Source organism: Pan troglodytes, chromosome 2 (assembly GCF_028858775.2).
Source record: "Pan troglodytes isolate AG18354 chromosome 2, NHGRI_mPanTro3-v2.0_pri, whole genome shotgun sequence".
Taxonomy (NCBI): Eukaryota; Metazoa; Chordata; class Mammalia; order Primates; family Hominidae; genus Pan; species Pan troglodytes.
The window spans coordinates 41384877-41390210 of NC_086015.1; the positions used below are offsets into that span (position 1 = coordinate 41384877).

Genomic DNA, 5334 nt, shown 5'->3' on the forward strand with positions numbered 1-5334 from the left:
ATCTTTTTAAGACTTGTTTAAAACATTGCTAATTCATTTGTTTTTCAGAATCTGGAAAATCTTTTTTCTTTCTGCAGTTTGGACTAGATCATGAATTCTTTCCAGGCTACAGATCCCAAAGCTAATGCTTTCAAATTTTTCTTCCATTTTTAAAATCTGGGCTCAATGAAATTACTACTATATTATTCCTTGTAATATAGGCAAGAAAAACATGTCAGACTGCTATCACCTTCCTCCTCTGTAACTAAAGGTGCTTTGAGTCCAACATCTGGATAAAGTGTGCCCAACGTTAACCTTTGTTTTTCTTCTGTTTTCGTAGAAATGGCTCTTATTGAAAATCTGCCTTCATCACATACAGAGGTCTAGCCCATCTGCAATGCTACCTCCTGGATGGGACACAGCTAATTAAACTGACCTATTCTCAAGAACTAGACAGGGCTTATGACCACTATCATGAATATTCATAGCTCTTCCTGTAACTTGTTAAATATATATTTAGCCAACCTGTCATCATATCCATTACAATTGGCTTAATTATTAAGACTAAATGCTGCATATATATCCCAGATAATTCAGGAGATGTCTTGATAACCCTGTATATTAGTTCTCACACTGCTATAAAGACATACCAGAGACTGGGTAATTTATAAAGAAAAGGGGTTTAATCATCTCATGGTTCTGTGGGCTCTACAGGCTTCTGCTTTTGGGGAAGCCTCGGGAAACTTACAGTCATAGTAGAAGGCAAGGGCAAAGTAGGCACATCTTCACATGGGCAGCAGGAGAAAGAGACAGACAGAAGGGAGAAGTTCTACACACTTTCAAAGAATCAGATCTCATGAAAACTTACTGTCATGAGAACAGCAAGGGGGGAAGTCCACCTTCATGATCCAGTCACCTCCCACCAGGCCCCTCCTCCAACATTGAGGATTACAATTCAACGTGAGATTTGGGTTGGGACACAGAGCCAAACCATATCACCCTCCAAGACATGAACCAACAAATCAAAGTTATGTCTAATCCGACATTGTTGCTAGATCATCCTGATTCAGGTCAGGACTATTTTGGTGGCAGAAGCTACTTATGACTTTGGTCCTTGTGCAAGAATAAGCAGACTTCCACGTTGTGGATTTTACTGTCGTTGCACCCTCTGAAAAGGAATGCAAGGCAGGCTTTCCCAGAAACTTTCTAGACCTTGCATCATAATGCTCCAACAAATATTATCTGTAAGTCCAGGTACTCATGAATATTTCCAGCCCCAAGTAGATTAGTTCCCTTCTGATGCTCAGTGACTATGTCTCCATTAGCAGTAAGTACTTAGCTAGAATGAATACAGTGCCCAAATCCCATAGAAATGGAATGGAACCTGGCAGTGAGGAATTGTAACAGAGTACATCCATTTTTCTAAGAGATAAAATGAATAATTAAAAAAATTTTTTCTCTTTCCCCCTTTTCCCCGCTTCCTACTTAGCTCTTTGGAAATGCAATTATAACCTTTTACCTCCCCTTCACCAGACACTCCCTACAGGGCAAGCGCATCTAACTTTGTCCTAAGAAGCTCTGCTGGGAAGCTCTCTCCAACCAGGAGGTTGTCTTAAGAGAAAACAGTTAATTTACATCCCAAAGTATGCCCACTACAAAACTCTGTCCCACCTGGAGCGTTTTGGCCACCTTTACAATATAGTTCTGCCCACAAAGGCACCAGTAGTCACCAGCTCAACTACCCACTAGATAAAGCCCTGAAGCAAGTTATGTGGACCCCTAGCTTCTCACTTCCTCTCTTGTATGCCATTCATGCAAAGCCCCCTTTTAAAAGCACTAACTTTCGGCCGGGCGTGGTGGCTCACGCCTGTAATCCCAGCACTTTGGGAGGCTGAGGTGGGATGATCGCGAGGTCAGGAGTTCAAGACCATCCTGGCTAACATGGTGAAACCCCATCTCTACTAAAAATAAAAAAAAAAAATTAGCTGGGCGTGGTGGTGGGCGCCTGTAGTCCCAGCTACTCGGGAGGCTGAGGCAGGAGAATGGTGTGAACCCAGGAGGCAGAGCTTGCAGTGAGCCAAGATCGCGCCACTGCACTCCAGCCTGGTGACAGAGCAAAACTCCATCTCAAAATAAATAAATAAAAAATAAATAAAAGCACTCACTTTCTGCTCCAAAAGTGAGGTGGTGCCCCTAAGGCAGGAAGTCTGCATATGTTCTCCTAAGTTAGCTTTGGAATAAAAAGTCACTTTCTTTATACCAGGCCTCACTCTTGTTAATTGGACTCTGCAAGCAGCTGCATTTTGGTTACACTTTGGTACATTCAGTAATAGCTTTTCTTTTCTTTTCTTTTCTCTTCTCTTCTTTTCTTTTCTTTCTTGAAAGGGTCTCACTGTCATCCAGGCTAGAGTGCAATGATGCAATCATGGCCCACTGCAGCCTCAATCTTCTGGATTCAAGTGATCCTCCCACTTCAGCCTCCTGAGTAGCTGAAACTACAGGTATGCACCACCCACCTGGCTAATTTTTAAAATTTTTTTGAAGAGACAGGGTCTTTGTTGCCCAGGCTGGTCTTGAACTTCTAGCTCAAGCAATCCTCTTACCTCAGCCTCCCAAACTATTGGGATTACAGGCATGAGCCCAGCCCATACAGTATTTTTCTAATATGTGAGTGGATGGACGGAACAACAGGCTGTGTGTATGTACATAAATTTATATGTCTATTTATATTGAGTCATTAAAATTACTTTGAAACCGTCTTTAATTGCATAATATTTTATCCTATGAATATACCGTTGTTTAACTCATTTTTCTGCTGTTGAACATTTTGGTTATGTGCAGTCACTTTCATTCAGTACTCCATAATGCTCTTACTTTTCTGTAGGTAGAAGCACTTGAAAAAACAATCAGGACCAACCTGTCTTTCCGTAAGTAGCCTTTGGTGCCAAACAAGTGGATACATTTCAGATTATCATGTGGCAGGTTTGTCTGGTGCCATATCCCCTAACACTCTAAGTCGCAGTGCACGGGTCAATATTCTGAGTTGGTATGCTTTTAGAACAACACCTTTCAACACTGGGCTCTGCTCAATTTGATGTGTCAAAGATGAGGGGAAATAGCAATGACTAAAGCATACTTTCTATGGCCAGAGTAGGTGGGTGATAGGTGAGGGTGCAGGAGGGGCAGCAGCAGCATGCCTTCCATCCTTGAGCCACTTGTTTCTATTATAACAATCAATTTTCTCTCACCTTAATTTGGGATCCTCTTTGGTTAGGTGGTGGTGGTGGTTGTTGTTATATTCTTTAGATATGTTCACACTCCAAGCATGTGAACATTGTCTTAATGACACTTTGTAAACAATGCCACCATTTAAAAATTTAAAGATTTTCCTCCAGATTAGCCTAAAATGCAGATATGGTTTTATTCCTTATAATTTTACAGTGGCTTACTTCCCTGCTTCTGGAAGACTTCTTGGTTGCCCCACACCCAGATTAGGCACTCTTTCCCATTTAAACAGGAGTATTCAGTGTGTTTCCCTATCTCTGTTCCTGTTTCTCTTCCACTACTGTATGTTGGGAGTGGGTGGGACAGATAATTTGTCTTTAAAATTCACAGGTCTCCAAGAGAAGTTGAATCAAGATCTGGCGTTGATCATGCGATCCTGGACATAATGTCAGTGCAATCATTGGACAAGTCTTTTGGGATATCTTGGGGAAGAGGATGAGTATATTTTTCCCAGCAGCCAGGAAGGAAATGAATATTTATGATCCAGTGTGCAGATCATGGTAGATTGGATTATTGTTTTCAATTCTTCACTCTCTCCCTGTGTTTGGATTTCGCAGCCACATACTTTGTTATATGACTTTGCGGTATCTCCTGTTAGAATAGATGGAGTCCATTTCTCTCCTAGCATTGGGTTTGGGTGTGTGAGTTTTGGGTGGATAGAACATACGCCACATCTGAGCAGATGTTTTGAGAGCCCTTGCATGGTTCAGCCATTGCTCTTTTATCTCCACCATGAGACTGAGGTATAGGCTGCTCCTTCAGCCTGTGCCCTGGAAGAATGAAGACACATGGTGCAGACATGTAACATGAGTGAGAAATGAACACTTATTATTGTAAGCCACTGAGATTTGGGTGTAATTCGTTACCGTGGAATAACCTTGTGAAAGATGACTACTATGTTGTGTAAATAAACACACAAACCAAAACAACAACAAGAACAACCAAAATAAATTTCAGGATAATGTCTTGAGTTTTTAAAAGTGTGACAATGATATGTCTTGCTATGAATTTCTTTAGGTTTATCCTGTTAAGAGTTTGCTTAGCCTTTTTAACCTGTAGGTTTTAATCTTTTGCCAGATTTGGGTTATTTTCAGCCATTATTTCTTTAGGTGTTTTTTCAGCCCTACCCTACTTCTGAGATTCTAGTGACACAATGTTGGATCTTTTTTTGTAGTCCCACAGGTCTCTGAGGCACTGATCATTTATTTTTTCAGCCTATTTTCTCTGTGTTGTTCACGTTGTGTAATTTATTGTTCTGTCTTCCAGTTCACTCATTCTTTCCTTTGGAACCCTTCATTCTGCTATTGAACCCATCCATTGAGGGTTTTTTTTTTTTTTTCCTGGTATTGTATATTTTAGTTCTAAAATTCCCACTTGGTTCTCTATAGCTTCCGTTTCTTTGATGAGAATTGTTTGTTTGTTTCAAGCATGTTTGTAATTGCTCATTGAAGTGTCGGTAGGATAGCTGCTTTAAAAAATCTTTGCCAGATATTTCTAACATCTCTGTCATCTTGGTGTTGGTATCTACTGATTATCTATTTCCACTCAAGTAGAGATTTTCCTGGTTCTTGGTATGTCTAGTGACTTTCAACTGAAACCTGAACCTTTTGGATATTATGAGACTCTGGATCTTCTGTTTTAGCTGGCCCTTTTTGACACACTTTGACGGGGAAGGGCACCTAGTTGGGGGCACACCATTACTGCCAGGTGAGGGCAGAAGTCTAGGTTTTCCACTTGGCCCTCATTAACACCTGGAGTTGGGGAGGGTCTCCTTATTACTGTTGGGTGGAGGTGTAGAGTTAGGGTTCCCCAGTAGGCCTCCTCTGATACCCAGTAGGCCTCCACTAATTACATATATGTATACACATACACACACACACACACACACACACACATCTTATCTTAATCCCAAATATGATAGTACAGGATAACATTAAGGTTGTTTGACCTAAGGGCAGGATTTAGTAAGTAAGTGAAAGAAATCTCAGAAGCATTCCCGCAACTGGGGTTAATTAGCGTCCAGGATGAAGTTGTTTTACCCTTCACAGGGGTGGAAGTCCAGACTTCCCA

General features: G+C 41.1%; 1 long non-coding RNA gene across 1 annotated transcript; it reads left to right on the forward strand.

The window, feature by feature from the left end:
• The first annotated feature begins 257 nt into the window (after positions 1-257).
• On the forward strand, positions 258-4240 carry LOC129143611 (uncharacterized). Its single transcript, XR_010155150.1, has 3 exons — positions 258-2480; positions 2864-2906; positions 3595-4240. It is a non-coding gene; the product is annotated as an uncharacterized LOC129143611 (long non-coding RNA).
• Positions 4241-5334: the final 1094 nt, after the last annotated feature.